This window comes from Odontesthes bonariensis, chromosome 3 (genome assembly GCF_027942865.1).
Source record: "Odontesthes bonariensis isolate fOdoBon6 chromosome 3, fOdoBon6.hap1, whole genome shotgun sequence".
Lineage (NCBI taxonomy): Eukaryota > Metazoa > Chordata > Actinopteri > Atheriniformes > Atherinopsidae > Odontesthes > Odontesthes bonariensis.
This window is the reverse complement of record NC_134508.1, coordinates 44,359,561-44,385,334: the sequence shown is the minus strand read 5'-3', so window position 1 is coordinate 44,385,334 and position 25,774 is coordinate 44,359,561.

Below are 25,774 nucleotides of genomic sequence, written 5' to 3'. Positions count from 1 at the left end.
AGGTTACATGCAGTTTACATGCAGTTTACATGCAGGTTACATTTAGTTTACATGCAGTTTACATGCAGTTTACATGCAGTTTACATGCTATTTACATGCAGTTTACATGGAGTTTAAATGCAGTTTACATGCAGGTTACATGCAGTTTACATGCAGTTTACATGCAGGTTACATTTAGTTTACATGCAGTTTACATGCAGTTTACATGCAGTTTACATGCTATTTACATGCAGTTTACATGGAGTTTAAATGCAGTTTACATGCAGGTTAAATGCAGTTTACATGCAGTTTACATGCAGTTTACATGCAGGTTACATGCAGTTTACATTCAGTTTACATGCAGGTTACATGCACGTTACATGCAGGTTAAATGCAGGTTACATGCAGGTTAAATGCAGGTTACTTGCAGTTTACATGCAGTTTACATGCAGGTTACATGCAGTTTACATGCAGGTTACATGCAGGTTACATGCAGTTTACTGGAAGTTTACATGCAGTTTACATGCAGGTTAAATGCAGGTTACATGCAGGTTACATAAAGGTTACATGCAGTTTACATGCAGTTTACATGCAGGTTACATGCAGTTTACATGCAGGTTACCTGTAGTTTACATGCAGGTTGCATGCAGGTTACATGCAGGTTACATGCAGTTTACATGCAGTTTACATGCAGGTTACATGCAGTTTACATGCAGTTTACATGCAGGTTACATGCAGGTTAAATGCAGGTTACCTGCAGGTTACATGCAGGTTACATGCAGTTTACATGCAGTTTACATGCAGGTTACATGCAGTTTACATGCAGGTTACATGCAGTTTACATGCAGGTTACATGCAGGTTACATGTAGTTTACATGCAGGTTAAATGCAGGTTACATGCAGGTTACATGCAGTTTACATGCAGGTTACATGCAGGTTACATGCAGTTTACATGCAGTTTACATGCAGGTTACATGTAGTTTACATGCAGGTTAAATGCAGGTTACATGCAGGTTACATGCAGTTTACATGCAGTTTACATAAAGGTTACATGCAGTTTACATGCAGTTTACATGCAAGTTACATGCAGTTTACATGCAGGTTACATACAATTTACATGCAGGTTACATGCAGTTTACATGCAGTTTACATGCAGTTTACATGCAGGTTACATGGAGTTTAAATGCAGTTTACATGCAGTTTACATGCAGTTTACATGCAGTTTACATGCAGTTTACATGCAGTTTACATGCAGGTTACATGCAGGTTACATGCAGTTTACATGCAGTTTACATGCAGGTTACATGCAGTTTACATGCAGTTTACATGCAGTTTACATGCAGTTTACATGCAGGTTACATGCAGTTTACATGCAGTTTACATGCAGGTTACATGCAGGTTACATGCAGTTTATATGCAGTTTACATGCAGTTTACATGCAGTTTACCTGCAGTTTACATGTAGTTTACATGCAGTTTACATGCAGGTTACATTCAGTTTAAATGCAGGTTACATGCAGTTTAAATGCAGGTTACATGAAGGTTACATGCAGTTTACATGCAGGTTACATGCAGGTTACATGCAGTTAACATGCAGTTTGCAGTTTACATGCAGCTTGCATGCAGGTTACATGCAGTTTACATGCAGCTTACATGCAGGTTACATGCAGGTTACATGCAGGTTACATGCAGTTTACATGCAGCTTACATGCAGGTTACATGCAGTTTACATGTAGTTTACATAAAGGTTACATGCAGGTTACATCAAGGTTACATGCAGATTACATGCAGTTTACATGCTGTTTACATGTAGTTTACATGCAGTTTACATGTAGTTTACATGCAGTTTACATGTAGTTTACATGTAGTTTACATGCAGGTTAAATGCAGGTTACATGCAGGTTACATGCAGTTTACATGCAGTTTAGATGCAGTTTACATAAAAGTTACATGCAGTTTACATGCAGTTTACATAAAGGTTACATGCAGTTTACATGCAGTTTACATGCAAGTTACATGCAGTTTACATGCAGGTTACATGCAGGTTACGTGCAGTTTACATGCAGGTTACATGCAGTTTACATGCAGTTTACATGCAATTTACATGCAGGTTACATGCAGTTTACATGCAGTTTACATGCAGGTTACATGGAGTTTAAATGCAGTTTACTTGCAGGTTACATGCAGTTTACATGCAGGTTACATGGAGTTTAAATGCAGTTTACATGCAGTTTACATGGAGTTTAAATGCAGTTTACATGCAGGTTACATGCAGTTTACATGCAGTTTACATGCAGGTTACATTTAGTTTACATGCAGTTTACATGCAGTTTACATGCAGTTTACATGCTATTTACATGCAGTTTACATGGAGTTTAAATGCAGTTTACATGCAGGTTAAATGCAGTTTACATGCAGTTTACATGCAGTTTACATGCAGGTTACATGCAGTTTACATTCAGTTTACATGCAGGTTACATGCACGTTACATGCAGGTTAAATGCAGGTTACATGCAGGTTAAATGCAGGTTACTTGCAGTTTACATGCAGTTTACATGCAGGTTACATGCAGTTTACATGCAGGTTACATGCAGGTTACATGCAGTTTACTGGAAGTTTACATGCAGTTTACATGCAGGTTAAATGCAGGTTACATGCAGGTTACATAAAGGTTACATGCAGTTTACATGCAGTTTACATGCAGGTTACATGCAGTTTACATGCAGGTTACCTGTAGTTTACATGCAGGTTACATGCAGGTTACATGCAGTTTACATGCAGTTTACATGCAGTTTACATGCAGGTTACATGCAGGTTACATGCAGGTTACATGCAGTTTACATGCAGTTTACTTGCAGTTTACATGCAAGTTACATGCAGTTTATATGCAGTTTACATGCAGTTTACATGCAGTTTACTTGCAGTTTATATGCAGTTTACATGCAGTTTACATGCAGTTTACTTGCAGGTTACATGCAGGTTACATAAAGTTTACATGCAGGTTACATGCTGTTTACATGCAGGTTACATGCAGGTTACATGCAGGTTACATGCAGTTTATATAGAGTTTACATGCAGTTTACATGCAGGTTACATGCAGTTTACATGCAATTTACATGCAGTTTACATGCAGTTTACATGCAGTTTACATGCAGTTTACATGCAGGTTACATGCAGTTTACATGCAATTTACATGCAGTTTACATGCATTTTACATGCAGGTTACATGCAGTTTACATGCAGTTTATATGCAGGTTACATGCAGGTTACATCAAGGTTACATGCAGATTACATGCAGTTTACATGCTGTTTACATGTAGTTTACATGCAGTTTACATGTAGTTTACATGCAGTTTACATGTAGTTTACATGCAGGTTACATGCAGGTTACATGCAGTTTACATGCAGTTTACATGCAGGTTACATGCAGTTTACATGCAGTTTACATGCAGTTTACATGGAGTTTAAATGCAGTTTACATGCAGGTTACATGCAGTTTATATGCAGTTTACATGCAGTTTACATGCAGTTTACATGCAGGTTAGATGCAGGTTAGATGCAGTTTACATGCAGTTTACATGCAGTTTACATGCAGTTTACATGTAGTTTACATGCAGTTTACATGGAGTTTACATGCAGTTTACATGTAGTTTACATGCAGTTTACATGCAGGTTACATGCAGTTTACATGCAGTTTACATGAAGGTTACATGCAGTTTAAATGCAGGTTACATGCAGGTTACATGCAGTTTACATGCAGGTTACATGCAGGTTACATGCAGCTTACATGCAGGTTACATGCAGTTTACATGCAGTTTACATGCAGCTTACATGCAGGTTACATGCACGTTACATGTAGTTTACATGCAGTTTACATGCAGGTTACCTGCAGTTTACATGCAGTTTACATGCAGGTTACATGCAGTTTATATGCAGGTTACATGCAGGTTACATCAAGGTTACATGCAGATTACATGCAGTTTACATGCTGTTTACATGTAGTTTACATGCAGTTTACATGTAGTTTACATGCAGTTTACATGTAGTTTACATGCAGGTTACATGCAGGTTACATGCAGTTTACATGCAGTTTACATGCAGGTTACATGCAGTTTACATGCAGTTTACATGCAGTTTACATGTAGTTTACATGCAGTTTACATGTAGTTTACATGCAGTTTACATGCAGGTCACATGCAGTTAACATGCAGTTTACATGCAGGTTACATGCAGTTTACATGTAGTTTACATGCAGGTTACATGCAGTTTACATGCAATTTACATGCAGTTTACATGCAGTTTACATGCAGTTTACATGCAGTTTACATGCAGGTTACATGCAGTTTACATGCAATTTACATGCAGTTTACATGCATTTTACATGCAGGTTACATGCAGTTTACATGCAGTTTACATGCAGTTACATGCAGTTTACTTGCAATTTACATGCAGTTTACATGCAGTTTAAATGCATGTTACCTGCAGTTTACATGCAGTTTACATGCAGGTTACATGCAGTTTACATGCAGTTTACATGCAGGTTACAAGCAGGTTACATGCAGTTTATATAGAGTTTACATGCAGTTTACATGGAGTTTACATGCAGGTTACATGCAGTTTACATGTAGTTTACATGCAGTTTACATGGAGTTTACATGCAGTTTACATGTAGTTTACATGCAGTTTACATGCAGGTTACATGCAGTTTACATGCAAGTTACATGCAGTTTATATGCAGTTTACATGCAGTTTACATGCAGTTTACTTGCAGGTTACATGCAGGTTACATGCAGTTTACATGCAGGTTACATGCTGTTTACATGCAGGTTACATGCAGGTTACATGCAGGTTACATGCAGTTTATATAGAGTTTACATGCAGTTTACATGCAGTTTACATGCAGGTTACATGCAGTTTACATGCAGGTTACATGAAGTGTCCATGCAGTTTACATGCAGGTTACATGCAGTTTAAATGCAGGTTACATGCAGGTTACATGCAGTTTACATGCAGTTTACTTGCAGGTTACATGCAGTTTATATGCAGTTTACATGCAGTTTACATGCAGTTTACATGCAAGTTAGATGCAGGTTACATGCAGTTTACATAGAGTTTACATGCAGTTTACATGCAGTTTACATGTAGTTTACATGCAGTTTACATGGAGTTTACATGCAGTTTTCATGTAGTTTACATGCAGTTTACATGCAGGTTACATGCAGTTTACATGCAGTTTACATGCAGTTTACATGCAGGTTACATGCAGTTTAAATGCAGGTTACATGCAGGTTACATGCAGTTTACATGCAGGTTAGATGCAGGTTACATGCAGTTTACATGCAGTTTACATGCAGTTTACATGGAGTTTAAATGCAGTTTACATGCAGGTTACATGCAGTTTATATGCAGTTTACATGCAGTTTACATGCAGTTTACATGCAGGTTAGATGCAGGTTAGATGCAGTTTACATGCAGTTTACATGCAGTTTACATGCAGTTTACATGTAGTTTACATGCAGTTTACATGGAGTTTACATGCAGTTTACATGTAGTTTACATGCAGTTTACATGCAGGTTACATGCAGTTTACATGCAGTTTACATGAAGGTTACATGCAGTTTAAATGCAGGTTACATGCAGGTTACATGCAGTTTACATGCAGGTTACATGCAGGTTACATGCAGCTTACATGCAGGTTACATGCAGTTTACATGCAGTTTACATGCAGCTTACATGCAGGTTACATGCACGTTACATGTAGTTTACATGCAGTTTACATGCAGGTTACCTGCAGTTTACATGCAGTTTACATGCAGGTTACATGCAGTTTATATGCAGGTTACATGCAGGTTACATCAAGGTTACATGCAGATTACATGCAGTTTACATGCTGTTTACATGTAGTTTACATGCAGTTTACATGTAGTTTACATGCAGTTTACATGTAGTTTACATGCAGGTTACATGCAGGTTACATGCAGTTTACATGCAGTTTACATGCATGTTACATGCAGTTTACATGCAGTTTACATGCAGTTTACATGGAGTTTAAATGCAGTTTACATGTAGTTTACATGCAGTTTACATGCAGGTTACATGCAGGTTACATCAAGGTTACATGCAGATTACATGCAGTTTACATGCTGTTTACATGTAGTTTACATGCAGTTTACATGTAGTTTACATGCAGTTTACATGCAGGTTACATGCAGTTTACATGCAGGTTACATGCAGTTTACATGCAGTTTACATGCAGGTTACATGCAGTTTACATGCAGTTTACATGCAGCTTACATGCAGTTTACATGCAATTTACATGCAGTTTACATGCAGTTTACATGCAGTTTACATGCAGTTTACATGCAGGTTACATGCAGTTTACATGCAATTTACATGCAGTTTACATGCATTTTACATGCAGGTTACATGCAGTTTACATGCAGTTTACATGCAGTTACATGCAGTTTACTTGCAATTTACATGCAGTTTACATGCAGTTTAAATGCATGTTACATGCAGTTTACATGCAGTTTACATGCAGGTTACAAGCAGGTTACATGCAGTTTATATAGAGTTTACATGCAGTTTACATGGAGTTTACATGCAGGTTACATGCAGTTTACATGTAGTTTACATGCAGTTTACATGGAGTTTACATGCAGTTTACATGTAGTTTACATGCAGTTTACATGCAGGTTACATGCAGTTTACATGCAAGTTACATGCAGTTTATATGCAGTTTACATGCAGTTTACATGCAGTTTACTTGCAGGTTACATGCAGGTTACATAAAGTTTACATGCAGGTTACATGCTGTTTACATGCAGGTTACATGCAGGTTACATGCAGGTTACATGCAGTTTATATAGAGTTTACATGCAGTTTACATGCAGTTTACATGCAGGTTACATGCAGTTTACATGCAGGTTACATGAAGTGTCCATGCAGTTTACATGCAGGTTACATGCAGTTTAAATGCAGGTTACATGCAGGTTACATGCAGTTTACATGCAGTTTACTTGCAGGTTACATGCAGTTTATATGCAGTTTACATGCAGTTTACATGCAGTTTACATGCAAGTTAGATGCAGGTTACATGCAGTTTACATAGAGTTTACATGCAGTTTACATGCAGTTTACATGTAGTTTACATGCAGTTTACATGGAGTTTACATGCAGTTTTCATGTAGTTTACATGCAGTTTACATGCAGGTTACATGCAGTTTACATGCAGTTTACATGCAGTTTACATGCAGGTTACATGCAGTTTAAATGCAGGTTACATGCAGGTTACATGCAGTTTACATGCAGGTTAGATGCAGGTTACATGCAGTTTACATGCAGTTTACATGCAGTTTGCAGTTTACATGCAGCTTACATGCAGCTTACATGCAGTTTACATGCAGTTTACATGCAGTTTACATGCAGTTTACATGCAGTTTACATGCATGTTACCTGCAGGTTACATGCAGTTTACATGTAGTTTACTTGCAGTTTACATGGAATTTACATGCAGTTTACATGTAGTTTGCATGCAGTTTACATGCAGGTTATATGAAGTGTCCATGCAGTTTACATGCAGGTTACATGCAGTTTAAATGCAGGTTACATGCAGGTTACATGCAGTTTACATGCAGTTTACTTGCAGTTTACACGCAGTTTATATGCAGTTTACATGCAGTTTACATGCAGTTTACATGCAGGTTAGATGCAGGTTACATGAGGTTTACATAGAGTTTACATGCAGTTTACATGCAGTTTACATGTAGTTTACATGCAGTTTACATGTAGTTTACATGCAGTTTACATGCAGGATACATGCAGTTTACATGAAGTTTACATGCAGTTTACATGCAAGTTACATGCAGTTTAAATGCAGGTTACATGCAGGTTACATGCAGTTTACATGCAGGTTAGATGCAGGTTACATGCAGTTTAAATGCAGGTTACATGCAGGTTACATGCAGTTTATATGCAGTTTACATGCAGTTTACATGCAGTTTACTTGCAGGTTACATGCAGTTTACATGCAGTTTACATGCAGGTTACATGCAGTTTACATGCAGGTTACATGCAGGTTACAAGCAGGTTACATGCAGTTTATATAGAGTTTACATGCAGTTTACATGCAGTTTAAATGCAGGTTACATGCAGTTTATATGTAGTTTACATGCAGTTTACATGGAGTTTACATGCAGTTTAAATGTAGTTTACATGCAGTTTACATGCAGGTTACTTGCAGTTTACATGCAGTTTACATGCAGGTTACATGCAGTTTACATGCAGTTTACATGCAAGTTACATGCAGTTTACATGCAGTTTACATGCAGTTTACATGCAGTTTACTTGCAGGTTACATGCAGGTTACATGCAGTTTACATGCAGGTTACATGCAGTTTACATGCAGGTTACATGCAGGTTACATGCAGGTTACATGCAGTTTATATAGAGTTTACATGCAGTTTACATAAAGTTTACATGCAGTTTACATGCAGTTTACATGCAGTTTACTTGCAGGTTACATGCAGGTTACATGCAGTTTACATGCAGGTTACATGCAGTTTACATGCAGGTTACATGCAGGTTACATGCAGGTTACATGCAGTTTATATAGAGTTTACATGCAGTTTACATGCAGTTTACATGCAGTTTACATGCAGGTTACATATAGTTTACATGTAGTTTACATGCAGTTTACATGGAATTTACATGCAGTTTACATGCAGGTTACATGAAGTGTCCATGCAGTTTACATGCAGGTTACATGCAGTTTAAATGCAGGTTACATGCAGGTTACATACAGTTTACATGCAGTTTACTTGCAGGTTACATGCAGTTTATATGCAGTTTACATGCAGTTTACATGCAGTTTACATGCAGTTTACATGCAGGTTACATGCAGTTTACATGCAGGTTAGATGCAGGTTACATGCAGTTTACATGCAGTTTACATGCAGTTTGCAGTTTACATGCAGCTTACATGCAGCTTACATGCAGTTTACATGCAGTTTACATGCAGTTTACATGCAGTTTACATGCAGTTTACATGCATGTTACCTGCAGGTTACATGCAGTTTACATGTAGTTTACTTGCAGTTTACATGGAATTTACATGCAGTTTACATGTAGTTTGCATGCAGTTTACATGCAGGTTATATGAAGTGTCCATGCAGTTTACATGCAGGTTACATGCAGTTTAAATGCAGGTTACATGCAGGTTACATGCAGTTTACATGCAGTTTACTTGCAGTTTACACGCAGTTTATATGCAGTTTACATGCAGTTTACATGCAGTTTACATGCAGGTTAGATGCAGGTTACATGAGGTTTACATAGAGTTTACATGCAGTTTACATGCAGTTTACATGTAGTTTACATGCAGTTTACATGTAGTTTACATGCAGTTTACATGCAGGATACATGCAGTTTACATGAAGTTTACATGCAGTTTACATGCAAGTTACATGCAGTTTAAATGCAGGTTACATGCAGGTTACATGCAGTTTACATGCAGGTTAGATGCAGGTTACATGCAGTTTAAATGCAGGTTACATGCAGGTTACATGCAGTTTATATGCAGTTTACATGCAGTTTACATGCAGTTTACTTGCAGGTTACATGCAGTTTACATGCAGTTTACATGCAGGTTACATGCAGTTTACATGCAGGTTACATGCAGGTTACAAGCAGGTTACATGCAGTTTATATAGAGTTTACATGCAGTTTACATGCAGTTTACATGCAGGTTACATGCAGTTTATATGTAGTTTACATGCAGTTTACATGGAGTTTACATGCAGTTTACATGTAGTTTACATGCAGTTTACATGCAGGTTACTTGCAGTTTACATGCAGTTTACATGCAGGTTACATGCAGTTTACATGCAGTTTACATGCAAGTTACATGCAGTTTACATGCAGTTTACATGCAGTTTACATGCAGTTTACTTGCAGGTTACATGCAGGTTACATGCAGTTTACATGCAGGTTACATGCAGTTTACATGCAGGTTACATGCAGGTTACATGCAGCTTACATGCAGTTTATATAGAGTTTACCTGCAGTTTACATGCAGTTTACATGCAGTTTACATGCAGTTTACATGCAGTTTACTTGCAGGTTACATGCAGGTTACATGCAGTTTACATGCAGGTTACATGCAGTTTACATGCAGGTTACATGCAGGTTACATGCAGGTTACATGCAGTTTATATAGAGTTTACATGCAGTTTACATGCAGTTTACATGCAGTTTACATGCAGGTTACATATAGTTTACATGTAGTTTACATGCAGTTTACATGGAATTTACATGCAGTTTACATGCAGGTTACATGAAGTGTCCATGCAGTTTACATGCAGGTTACATGCAGTTTAAATGCAGGTTACATGCAGGTTACATACAGTTTACATGCAGTTTACTTGCAGGTTACATGCAGGTTAGATGCAGGTTACATGCAGTTTACATAGAGTTTACATGCAGTTTACATGCAGTTTACATGTAGTTTACATGGAGTTTACATGCAGTTTACATGTAGTTTACATGCAGTTTACATGCAGGTTACATGCAGTTTACATGCAGTTTACATGCACTTTACATGCAGTTTACATGCAGGTTACATGCAGTTTAAATGCAGGTTACATGCAGGTTACATGCAGTTTACATGCAGTTTGCAGTTTACATGCAGCTTACATGCAGGTTACATGCAGTTTACATGCAGTTTACATGCAGCTTACATGCAGGTTACATGCAGGTTACATGCAGTTTACATGCAGTTTACATGCAGTTTACATGCAGTTTACATGCATGTTACCTGCAGGTTACATGCAGTTTACATGCAGTTTACATGTAGTTTACATGCAGTTTACATGGAATTTACATGCAGTTTACATGTAGTTTACATGCAGTTTACATGCATGTTACATGAAGTGTCCATGCAGTTTACATGCAGGTTACATGCAGTTTAAATGCAGGTTACATGCAGGTTACATGCAGTTTACATGCAGTTTACTTGCAGGTTACATGCAGTTTATATGCAGTTTACATGCAGTTTACATGCAGTTTACATTTAGGTTAGATGCAGGTTACATGAGGTTTACATAGAGTTTACATGCAGTTTACATGCAGTTTACATGCAGTTTACATGCAGGTTACATGCAGTTAACATGCAGTTTGCAGTTTACATGCAGCTTGCATGCAGGTTACATGCAGTTTACATGCAGCTTACATGCAGGTTACATGCAGGTTACATGCAGTTTACATGCAGGTTACATGCAGGTTACATGCAGTTTACATGTAGTTTACATGCAGTTTACATGCAGGTTACATGCAGGTTACATGCAGGTTAAATGCAGGTTACATGCAGGTTACATGCAGGTTACACACAGTTTACATGCAGTTTACATGCAGGTTACATGCAGTTTACAGGAAGTTTACATGCAGTTTACATGAAGGTTACATGCAGTTTACATGCAGTTTACATGCATTTTACATGCAGGTTACATGCAGGTTACATGCAGTTTACATGCAGTTTACATGCAGGTTACATGCAGGTTACATGCAGTTTACATGCAGTTTACATGCAGGTTACATGCAGGTTACATGCAGTTTACAGGAAGTTTACATGCAGTTTACATGCAGGTTACATGCAGTTTACATGCAGGTTACATGCAGTTTACATGCAGTTTACATACAGTTTACATGCAGGTTACATGCAGGTTACATGCAGTTTACATGCAGTTTACATGCAGTTTACATGCAGGTTACATGCAGTTTACATGCAGTTTACATGCAGGTTACATGCAGGTTACATGCAGTTTACATGCAGTTTACATGCAGGTTACATGCAGTTTACATGCAGTTTACATGCAGTTTACATGCAGTTTACATGCAGGTTACATGCAGTTTACATGCAGTTTACATGCAGGTTACATGCAGGTTACATGCAGTTTATATGCAGTTTACATGCAGGTTACATGCAGTTTATATGCAGTTTACATGCAGTTTACATGCAGTTTACCTGCAGTTTACATGTAGTTTACATGCAGTTTACATGCAGGTTACATTCAGTTTAAATGCAGGTTACATGCAGTTTAAATGCAGGTTACATGAAGGTTACATGCAGTTTACATGCAGGTTACATGCAGGTTACATGCAGTTAACATGCAGTTTGCAGTTTACATGCAGCTTGCATGCAGGTTACATGCAGTTTACATGCAGCTTACATGCAGGTTACATGCAGGTTACATGCAGGTTACATGCAGTTTACATGCAGCTTACATGCAGGTTACATGCAGTTTACATGTAGTTTACATAAAGGTTACATGCAGGTTACATCAAGGTTACATGCAGATTACATGCAGTTTACATGCTGTTTACATGTAGTTTACATGCAGTTTACATGTAGTTTACATGCAGTTTACATGTAGTTTACATGTAGTTTACATGCAGGTTAAATGCAGGTTACATGCAGGTTACATGCAGTTTACATGCAGTTTAGATGCAGTTTACATAAAAGTTACATGCAGTTTACATGCAGTTTACATAAAGGTTACATGCAGTTTACATGCAGTTTACATGCAAGTTACATGCAGTTTACATGCAGGTTACATGCAGGTTACGTGCAGTTTACATGCAGGTTACATGCAGTTTACATGCAGTTTACATGCAATTTACATGCAGGTTACATGCAGTTTACATGCAGTTTACATGCAGGTTACATGGAGTTTAAATGCAGTTTACTTGCAGGTTACATGCAGTTTACATGCAGGTTACATGGAGTTTAAATGCAGTTTACATGCAGGTTACATGCAGTTTACATGCAGTTTACATGCAGTTTACATGCAGTTTACATGCAGGTTACATGCAGTTTACATGCAGTTTACATGCAGGTTACATGCAGGTTACATGCAGTTTACATGCAGGTTACATGCAGTTTACATGCAGTTTACATGCAGGTTACATTTAGTTTACATGCAGTTTACATGCAGTTTACATGCAGTTTACATGCTATTTACATGCAGTTTACATGGAGTTTAAATGCAGTTTACATGCAGGTTACATGCAGTTTACATGCAGTTTACATGCAGGTTACATTTAGTTTACATGCAGTTTACATGCAGTTTACATGCAGTTTACATGCTATTTACATGCAGTTTACATGGAGTTTAAATGCAGTTTACATGCAGGTTAAATGCAGTTTACATGCAGTTTACATGCAGTTTACATGCAGGTTACATGCAGTTTACATTCAGTTTACATGCAGGTTACATGCACGTTACATGCAGGTTAAATGCAGGTTACATGCAGGTTAAATGCAGGTTACTTGCAGTTTACATGCAGTTTACATGCAGGTTACATGCAGTTTACATGCAGGTTACATGCAGGTTACATGCAGTTTACTGGAAGTTTACATGCAGTTTACATGCAGGTTAAATGCAGGTTACATGCAGGTTACATAAAGGTTACATGCAGTTTACATGCAGTTTACATGCAGGTTACATGCAGTTTACATGCAGGTTACCTGTAGTTTACATGCAGGTTGCATGCAGGTTACATGCAGGTTACATGCAGTTTACATGCAGTTTACATGCAGGTTACATGCAGTTTACATGCAGTTTACATGCAGGTTACATGCAGGTTAAATGCAGGTTACCTGCAGGTTACATGCAGGTTACATGCAGTTTACATGCAGTTTACATGCAGGTTACATGCAGTTTACATGCAGGTTACATGCAGTTTACATGCAGGTTACATGCAGGTTACATGTAGTTTACATGCAGGTTAAATGCAGGTTACATGCAGGTTACATGCAGTTTACATGCAGGTTACATGCAGGTTACATGCAGTTTACATGCAGTTTACATGCAGGTTACATGTAGTTTACATGCAGGTTAAATGCAGGTTACATGCAGGTTACATGCAGTTTACATGCAGTTTACATAAAGGTTACATGCAGTTTACATGCAGTTTACATGCAAGTTACATGCAGTTTACATGCAGGTTACATACAATTTACATGCAGGTTACATGCAGTTTACATGCAGTTTACATGCAGTTTACATGCAGGTTACATGGAGTTTAAATGCAGTTTACATGCAGTTTACATGCAGTTTACATGCAGTTTACATGCAGTTTACATGCAGTTTACATGCAGGTTACATGCAGGTTACATGCAGTTTACATGCAGTTTACATGCAGGTTACATGCAGTTTACATGCAGTTTACATGCAGTTTACATGCAGTTTACATGCAGGTTACATGCAGTTTACATGCAGTTTACATGCAGGTTACATGCAGGTTACATGCAGTTTATATGCAGTTTACATGCAGTTTACATGCAGTTTACCTGCAGTTTACATGTAGTTTACATGCAGTTTACATGCAGGTTACATTCAGTTTAAATGCAGGTTACATGCAGTTTAAATGCAGGTTACATGAAGGTTACATGCAGTTTACATGCAGGTTACATGCAGGTTACATGCAGTTAACATGCAGTTTGCAGTTTACATGCAGCTTGCATGCAGGTTACATGCAGTTTACATGCAGCTTACATGCAGGTTACATGCAGGTTACATGCAGGTTACATGCAGTTTACATGCAGCTTACATGCAGGTTACATGCAGTTTACATGTAGTTTACATAAAGGTTACATGCAGGTTACATCAAGGTTACATGCAGATTACATGCAGTTTACATGCTGTTTACATGTAGTTTACATGCAGTTTACATGTAGTTTACATGCAGTTTACATGTAGTTTACATGTAGTTTACATGCAGGTTAAATGCAGGTTACATGCAGGTTACATGCAGTTTACATGCAGTTTAGATGCAGTTTACATAAAAGTTACATGCAGTTTACATGCAGTTTACATAAAGGTTACATGCAGTTTACATGCAGTTTACATGCAAGTTACATGCAGTTTACATGCAGGTTACATGCAGGTTACGTGCAGTTTACATGCAGGTTACATGCAGTTTACATGCAGTTTACATGCAATTTACATGCAGGTTACATGCAGTTTACATGCAGTTTACATGCAGGTTACATGGAGTTTAAATGCAGTTTACTTGCAGGTTACATGCAGTTTACATGCAGGTTACATGGAGTTTAAATGCAGTTTACATGCAGTTTACATGGAGTTTAAATGCAGTTTACATGCAGGTTACATGCAGTTTACATGCAGTTTACATGCAGGTTACATTTAGTTTACATGCAGTTTACATGCAGTTTACATGCAGTTTACATGCTATTTACATGCAGTTTACATGGAGTTTAAATGCAGTTTACATGCAGGTTAAATGCAGTTTACATGCAGTTTACATGCAGTTTACATGCAGGTTACATGCAGTTTACATTCAGTTTACATGCAGGTTACATGCACGTTACATGCAGGTTAAATGCAGGTTACATGCAGGTTAAATGCAGGTTACTTGCAGTTTACATGCAGTTTACATGCAGGTTACATGCAGTTTACATGCAGGTTACATGCAGGTTACATGCAGTTTACTGGAAGTTTACATGCAGTTTACATGCAGGTTAAATGCAGGTTACATGCAGGTTACATAAAGGTTACATGCAGTTTACATGCAGTTTACATGCAGGTTACATGCAGTTTACATGCAGGTTACCTGTAGTTTACATGCAGGTTACATGCAGGTTACATGCAGGTTACATGCAGTTTACATGCAGTTTACATGCAGGTTACATGCAGTTTACATGCAGTTTACATGCAGGTTACATGCAGGTTAAATGCAGGTTACCTGCAGGTTACATGCAGGTTACATGCAGTTTACATGCAGTTTACATGAAGGTTACATGCAGTTTACATGCAGGTTACATGCAGTTTACATGCAGGTTACATGCAGGTTACATGTAGTTTACATGCAGGTTAAATGCAGGTTACATGCAGGTTACATGCAGTTTACATGCAGGTTACATGCAGGTTACATGCAGTTTACATGCAGTTTACATGCAGGTTACATGTAGTTTACATGCAGGTTAAATGCAGGTTACATGCAGGTTACATGCAGTTTACATGCAGTTTACATAAAGGTTACATGCAGTTTACATGCAGTTTACATGCAAGTTACATGCAGTTTACATGCAGGTTACATACAATTTACATGCAGGTTACATGCAGTTTACATGCAGTTTACATGCAGTTTACATGCAGGTTACATGGAGTTTAAATGCAGTTTACATGCAGTTTACATGCAGTTTACATGCAGTTTACATGCAGTTTACATGCAGTTTACATGCAGTTTACATGCAGGTTACATGCAGGTTACATGCAGGTTAAATGCAGGTTACATGCAGGTTAAATGCAGGTTACACGCAGTTTACATGCAGTTTACATGCAGGTTACATGCAGGTTACATGCAGTTTACAGGAAGTTTACATGCAGTTTACATGCAATTTATATGCAGTTTACATGCAGGTTACATGCAGGTTACATGCAGTTTACAGGAAGTTTACATGCAGTTTACATGCAGGTTAAATGCAGGTTACATGCAGGTTACATGCAGGTAACATGCAGTTTACATGCAGTTTACATGCAGGTTACATGCAGTTTACATGCAGGTTACCTGTAGTTTACATGCAGGTTACATGCAGGTTACAAGCAGGTTACATGCAGTTTACATGCAGTTTACATGCAAGTTACATGCAGGTTAAATGCAGGTTACATGCAGGTTACAGGCAGGTTACATGCAGTTTACATGCAGTTTACATGCAGGTTACATGCAGTTTACATGCAGGTTACATGCCGTTTACATGCAGGTTACATGCAGTTTACATGCAGTTTACATGCAGTTTACATGCAGGTTACATTTAGTTTACATGCAGTTTACATGCAAGTTACATGCAGTTTACATGCAGTTTACATTCAGGTTACATGCAGTTTACATGCAGTTTACATGCAAGTTACATGCAGTTTACATGCAGGTTACATGCAGGTTACATGCAGTTTACATGCAGGTTACATGTAGTTTACATGCAGGTTAAATGCAGGTTACATGCAGGTTACATGCAGTTTACATGCAGTTTACATGCAGGTTACATTTAGTTTACATGCAGTTTACTTGCAAGTTACATGCAGTTTACATGCAATTTACATAAAGGTTACATGCAGTTTACATGCAGTTTACATGCAAGTTACAGGCAGTTTACATGCAGGTGACATGCAGGTTACATGCAGGTTACATGCAGTTTACATGCAGGTTACATGCAGTTTACATGCAGTTTACATGCAATTTACATGCAGTTTACATGCAGTTTACATGCAGGTTACATGGAGTTTAAATGCAGTTTACATGCAGGTTACATGCAGTTTACATGCAGTTTACATGCAGTTTACATGCAGGTTACATGCAGTTTACATGCAGTTTACATGCAGGTTACATGCAGGTTACACGCAGTTTACATGCAGTTTACATGCAGGTTACACGCAGGTTACATGCAGTTTACAGGAAGTTTACATGCAGTTTACATGCAATTTACATGCAGTTTACATGCAGGTTACATGCAGGTTACATGCAGTTTACAGGAAGTTTACATGCAGTTTACATGCAGGTTAAATGCAGGTTACATGCAGGTTACATGCAGGTTACATGCAGTTTACATGCTGTTTACATGCAGGTTACATGCAGTTTACATGCAGGTTACCTGTAGTTTACATGCAGGTTACATGCAGGTTACAAGCAGGTTACATGCAGTTTACTTGCAGTTTACATGCAGGTTACATGCAGTTTACATGCAGTTTACATGCAGGTTACATGCAGGTTAAATGCAGGTTACATGCAGGTTACATGCAGGTTACATGCAGTTTAAATTTAGGTTACATGCAGTTTACATGCAGGTTACATGCAGGTTACATGTAGTTTACATGCAGGTTACATGCAGTTTACATGCAGGTTAGACGCAGGTTACATGAAGTTTACATGCAGTTTACATGTAATTTACATGCAGTTTACATGCAGTTTACATGCAGTTTACCTGCAGTTTACATGCAGTTTACATGCAGGTTACATGCAGTTTACATGCAGTTTACATGTAGTTTACATGCAGTTCATATCCAGTTTACATGCAGGTTACATGCAGTTTAAATGCAGGTTACATAGAGGTTACATGCAGTTTACATGCAGGTTACATGCAGGTTACATGCAGTTTACATGCAGTTTACATGCATTTTGCAGTTTACATGCAGCTTACATGCAGGTTACCAGCAGTTTACATGCAGTTTACATGCAGCTTACATGCAGGTTATATGCAGGTTACATGCAGGTTACCTGCAGTTTACATGCAGTTTACATGCAGGTTACATGCAAGTTACCTGCAGTTTACATGCAGTTTACATGCAGGTTACATGTAGTTTACATGCAGGTTAAATGCAGGTTACATGCAGGTTACATGCAGTTTACATGCAGTTTACATGCAGGTTACATTTAGTTTACATGCAGTTTACATGCAAGTTACATGCAGTTTACATGCAGTTTACATGCAGGTTACATGCAGTTTACATGCAGTTTACATGCAAGTTACATGCAGTTTACATGCAGTTTACATGCAGGTTACATGCAGGTTACATGCAGTTTACATGCAGTTTACATGCAGGTTACATTTAGTTTACATGCAGTTTACATGCAAGTTACATGCAGTTTACATGTAGGTTACATGCAGTTTACATGCAGTTTACATGCAAGTTACATGCAGTTTATATGCAGGTTACATGCAGTTTACATGCAGTTTACATGCAATTTACATGCAGGTTACATGCAGTTTACATGCAGGTTACATGCAGTTTACATGCAATTTACATGCAGGTTACATGCAGTTTACATGCAGGTTACATGCAGTTTACATGCAATTTACATGCAGGTTACATGCAGGTTACATGCAGTTTACATGCAGGTTACATGCAGTTTACATGCAATTTACATGCAGGTTACATGCAGTTTACATGCAGGTTACATGCAGTTTACATGCAATTTACATGCAGGTTACATGCAGTTTACATGCAGTTTACATGCAGGTTACATGCAATTTACTTGCAATTTACATGCAGTTTACATGCAGTTTACATGCAGGTTACATGCAGTTTACATGCAGTTTACATGCAGTTTACATGCAGGTTACATGCAGTTTAAATGCAGGTTACATGCAGGTTACATGCAGTTTACATGCAGTTTACATGCAGGTTACATGCAGTTTATATGCAGTTTACATGCAGTTTACATGCAGGTTACATGCAGTTTACATGCAGGTTAGATGCAGGTTACATGCAGTTTAAATGCAGGTTACATGCAGGTTACATGCAGTTTACATGCAGGTTACATGCAGGTTACATGGAGTTTACATGCAGTTTACATGCAGTTTGCAGTTTACATGCAGCTTACATGCAGGTTACATGCAGTTTACATGCAGTTTACATGCAGCTTACATGCAGGTTACATGCAGGTTACATGCAGGTTACCTGCAGTTTACATGCAGTTTACATGCAGGTTACATGCAGGTTACCTGCAGTTTACATGCAGTTTACATGCAGGTTACATGCAGTTTACATGCAGGTTACATGCAGTTTACATGCAGTTTACATGCAGGTTACATTTAGTTTACATGAAGTTTACATGCAGTTTACATGCAGTTTACATGCAGTTTACATGCAGGTTACATGCAGGTTACATGCAGTTTACATGCAGTTTACATGGAGTTTAAATGCAGGTGACATGCAGTTTACATGCAGTTTACATGCAGGTTACATGCAGGTTACATCAAGGTTACATGCAGATTACATGCAGTTTACATGCTGTTTACATGTAGTTTACATGCAGTTTACATGTAGTTTACATACAGTTTACATGTAGTTTACATGCAGGTTACATGCTGTTTACATGCAGGTTACATGCAGGTTACAATTAGGTTACATGCAGTCTACATGCATTTTACATGCAGGTTACATGCAGTTTACATGCAGTTTACATTTAGTTTACATGCAGTTTACATGCAGGTTACAATTAGGTTACATGCAGTTTACATGCAGTTTATATGCAGGTTACATGCAGTTCACATGCAATTTACATGCAGTTTACATGCAATTTACATGCAGTTTACATGCAGTTTACATGCTATTTACATGCAGTTTACATGCAGTTTACATGTAGGTTACATGCAGTTTACATGCAGTTTACATGCAGTTTACATGCAGGTTACATGCAGTTTACATGCAGTTTACATGCAAGTTACATGCAGTTTATATGCAGTTTACATGCAGTTTACATGCAGTTTACTTGCAGGTTACATGCAGTTTACATGCAGGTTACATGCAGGTTACATGCAGTTTACATGCAGGTTACATGCAGGTTACAAGCAGGTTACATGCAGTTTATATAGAGTTTACATGCAGGTTACATGCAGGTTACATCAAGGTTACATGCAGATTACATGCAGTTTACATGCTGTTTACATGTAGTTTACATGCAGTTTACATGTAGTTTACATGCAGTTTACATGTAGTTTACATGCAGTTTACATGCAGGTTACATGCAGGTTACATGCAGTTTATATGCAGTTTACATGCAGGTTACATGCAGTTTACATGCAGTTTACATGCAGGTTACATGCAGTTTACATGCAATTTACATGCAGTTTACATGCAGGTTACATGAAGTTTACATGCAGTTTACATGCAGGTTACATGCAGTTTACATGCAATTTACATGCAGTTTACATGCAGGTTACATGCTGTTTACATGCAGGTTACATGCAGGTTACAATTAGGTTACATGCAGTTTACATGCAGTTTACATGCAGGTTACATGCAGGTTACATGCAGTTCACATGCAATTTACATGCAGTTTACATGCAGGTTACATGCAGTTTACATGCAATTTACATGCAGTCTACGTGCATTTTACATGCAGGTTACATGCAGTTTACATGCAGTTTACATTTAGTTTACATGCAGTTTACATGCAGGTTAAATGCAGGTTACATGCAGTTTACATGCAGGTTACAATTAGGTTACATCAAGGTTACATGCAGATTACATGCAGTTTACATGCTGTTTACATGTAGTTTACATGCAGTTTACATGTAGTTTACATGCAGTTTACATGTAGTTTACATGCAGTTTACATGCAGGTTACATGCAGGTTACATGCAGTTTATATGCAGTTTACATGCAGGTTACATGCAGTTTACATGCAGTTTACATGCAGGTTACATGCAGTTTACATGCAATTTACATGCAGTTTACATGCAGGTTACATGAAGTTTACATGCAGTTTACATGCAGGTTACATGCAGTTTACATGCAATTTACATGCAGTTTACATGCAGGTTACATGCTGTTTACATGCAGGTTACATGCAGGTTACAATTAGGTTACATGCAGTTTACATGCAGTTTACATGCAGGTTACATGCAGGTTACATGCAGTTCACATGCAATTTACATGCAGTTTACATGCAGGTTACATGCAGTTTACATGCAATTTACATGCAGTCTACGTGCATTTTACATGCAGGTTACATGCAGTTTACATGCAGTTTACATTTAGTTTACATGCAGTTTACATGCAGGTTAAATGCAGGTTACATGCAGTTTACATGCAGGTTACAATTAGGTTACATGCAGTTTACATGCAGTTTACATGCAGGTTACATGCAGGTTACATGCAGTTCACATGCAATTTACATGCAGTTTACATGCAATTTACATGCAGTTTACATGCAGTTTACATGCTATTTACATGCAGTTTACATGCAGGTTACATGCAGTTTACATGCAGTTTACATGCAGTTTACATGCAGGATACATGCAGTTTACATGCAGTTTACATGCAGGTTACATGCAGGTAACATGCAGGTTAAATGCAGGTTACATGCAGGTTAAATGCAGGTTACATGCAGTTTACATGCAGTTTACATGCAGGTTACATATAGTTTACATGCATGTTACATGCAGTTTACATTCAGTTTACATGCAGTTTACATGCAGGTTACATGCAGTTTACATGCAGGTTACATGCAGTTTACATGCAGTTTACATAAAATTTACATGCAGGTTACATGCAGTTTACATGCAGGTTACAGGCAGCATATATGCAGTTTACATGCAGTTTATATGAAGGTTACATGCAGTTTACATTTAGTTTACATGCAGGTTACATGCAGGTTACATTCTGTTTACATCGGGTTACATGAAGATTGCTTAAAATTTACATGCAGGTTACATGCAGGTTAAATGCAGTTTACATGCAGTTTACATGCAGTTTACATGCAGGTTACATGCAGTTTACATGCAATTTACATGCAGTCTACATGCATTTTACATGCAGGTTACATGCAGTTTACATGCAGTTTACATTTAGTTTACATGCAGGTTACATGCAGTTTACATGCAGTTTACATGCAGGTTACATGCAGTTTACATGCAATTTACATGCAGTTTACATGCAGGTTACATGCAGTTTACATGCAGTTTACATGCAGGTTACATGCAGTTTACATGCAATTTACATGCAGTTTACATGCAGGTTACATGCTGTTTACATGCAGGTTACATGCAGGTTACAATTAGGTTACATGCAGTTTACATGCAGTTTACATGCAGGTTACATGCAGGTTACATGCAGTTCACATGCAATTTACATGCAGTTTACATGCAGGTTACATGCAGTTTACATGCAATTTACATGCAGTCTACATGCATTTTACATGCAGGTTACATGCAGTTTACATGCAGTTTACATTTAGTTTACATGCAGTTTACATGCAGGTTAAATGCAGGTTACATGCAGTTTACATGCAGGTTACAATTAGGTTACATGCAGTTTACATGCAGTTTACATGCAGTTTACATGCAGGTTACATGCAGTTCACATGCAATTTACATGCAGTTTACATGCAATTTACATGCAGTTTACATGCAGTTTACATGCTATTTACATGCAGTTTACATGCAGGTTACATGCAGTTTACATGCAGTTTACATGCAGTTTACATGCAGGATACATGCAGTTTACATGCAGTTTACATGCAGGTTACATGCAGGTAACATGCAGGTTAAATGCAGGTTACATGCAGGTTAAATGCAGGTTACATGCAGTTTACATGCAGTTTACATGCAGGTTACATATAGTTTACATGCATGTTACATGCAGTTTACATTCAGTTTACATGCAGTTTACATGCAGGTTACATGCAGTTTACATGCAGGTTACATGCAGTTTACATGCAGTTTACATAAAATTTACATGCAGGTTACATGCAGTTTACATGCAGGTTACATGCAGGTTACAGGCAGCATATATGCAGTTTACATGCAGTTTATATGAAGGTTACATGCAGTTTACATTTAGTTTACATGCAGGTTACATGCAGGTTACATTCTGTTTACATCGGGTTACATGCAGATTGCTTAAAATTTACATGCAGGTTACATGCAGGTTAAATGCAGTTTACATGCAGTTTACATGCAGTTTACATGCAGGTTACATGCAGTTTACATGCAATTTACATGCAGTCTACATGCATTTTACATGCAGGTTACATGCAGTTTACATGCAGTTTACATTTAGTTTACATGCAGTTTACATGCAGTTTACATGCAGGTTACATGCAGGTTACAATTAGGTTACATGCAGTTTACATGCAGTTTACATGCAGTTTACATGCAGGTTACATGCAGTTCACATGCAATTTACATGCATTTTACATGCAATTTACATGCAGTTTACATGCAGGTACATGCAGTTTACATGCAGGTTACCTGTAATTTACATGCAGGTTACATGCAGGTTACAAGCAGGTTACATGCAGTTTACATGCAGTTTACATGCAAGTTACATGCAGGTTAAATGCAGGTTACATGCAGGTTACATGCAGGTTACATGCAGTTTACATGCAGTTTACATGCAGGTTACATGCAGTTTACATGCACGTTACATGCAGTTTACATGCAGGTTACATGCAGGTTACATGTAGTTTACATGCAGGTTAAATGCAGGTTACATGCAGGTTACATGCAGTTTACATGCAGGTTACATGCAGGTTACATGCAGGTTACATGCAGTTTACATGCAGTTTACATGCAGGTTACATGTAGTTTACATTTAGGTTACATGCAGGTTACATGCAGGTTACATGCAGTTTACATGCAGTTTACATGCAGGTTACATTTAGTTTACATGCAGTTTACATGCAAGTTACATGCAGTTTACATGCAGTTTACATGCAGTTTACATTCAGGTTACATGCAGTTTACATGCAGTTTACATGCAAGTTACATGCAGTTTACATGCAGGTTACATGCAGGTTACATGCAGTTTACATGCAGGTTACATGTAGTTTACATGCAGGTTAAATGCAGGTTACATGCAGGTTACATGCAGTTTACATGCAGTTTACATGCAGTTTACATGCAGGTTACATTTAGTTTACAAGCAGTTTACGTGCAAGTTACATGCAGTTTACATGCAATTTACATAAAGGTTACATGCAGTTTACATGCAGTTTACATGCAAGTTACATGCAGTTTACATGCAGGTGACATGCAGGTTACATGCAGGTTACATTTAGTTTACATGCAGGTTACATGCAGTTTACATGCAGTTTACATGCAATTTACATGCAGGTTACATGCAGTTTACATGCAGTTTACATGCAGTTTACATGCAGGTTACATGGAGTTTAAATGCAGTTTACTTGCAGGTTACATGCAGTTTACATGCAGTTTACATGCAGTTTACATGCAGTTTACACGCAGGTTACATGCAGTTTACATGCAGTTTACATGCAGGTTACATGCAGGTTACACGCAGTTTACATGCAGTTTACATGCAGGTTACACGCAGGTTACATGCAGTTTACAGGAAGTTTACATGCAGTTTACATGCAATTTACATGCAGTTTACATGCAGGTTACATGCAGGTTACATGCAGTTTACAGGAAGTTTACATGCAGTTTACATGCAGGTTAAATGCAGGTTACATGCAGGTTACATGCAGGTTACATGCAGTTTACATGCTGTTTACATTGAGTTTAAATGCAGTTTACATGCAGTTTAAATGCAGGTTACATGCAGGTTACATGCAGTTTACATGCAGGTTACATGCAGTTAACATGCAGTTTGCAGTTTACATGCAGCTTGCATGCAGGTTACATGCAGTTTACATGCAGCTTACATGCAGGTTACATGCAGGTTACATGCAGGTTACATGCAGTTTACATGCAGCTTACATGCAGGTTACATGCAGTTTACATGTAGTTTACATAAAGGTTACATGCAGGTTACATCAAGGTTACATGCAGATTACATGCAGTTTACATGCTGTTTACATGTAGTTTACATGCAGTTTACATGTAGTTTACATGCAGTTTACATGTAGTTTACATGTAGTTTACATGCAGGTTAAATGCAGGTTACATGCAGGTTACATGCAGTTTACATGCAGTTTAGATGCAGTTTACATAAAAGTTACATGCAGTTTACATGCAGTTTACATAAAGGTTACATGCAGTTTACATGCAGTTTACATGCAAGTTACATGCAGTTTACATGCAGGTTACATGCAGGTTACGTGCAGTTTACATGCAGGTTACATGCAGTTTACATGCAGTTTACATGCAATTTACATGCAGGTTACATGCAGGTTACATGCAGTTTACATGCAGGTTACATGCAGGTTACATGCAGGTTACATGCAGTTTACATGCAGTTTACATGCAGGTTACATGTAGTTTACATTTAGGTTACATGCAGGTTACATGCAGGTTACATGCAGTTTACATGCAG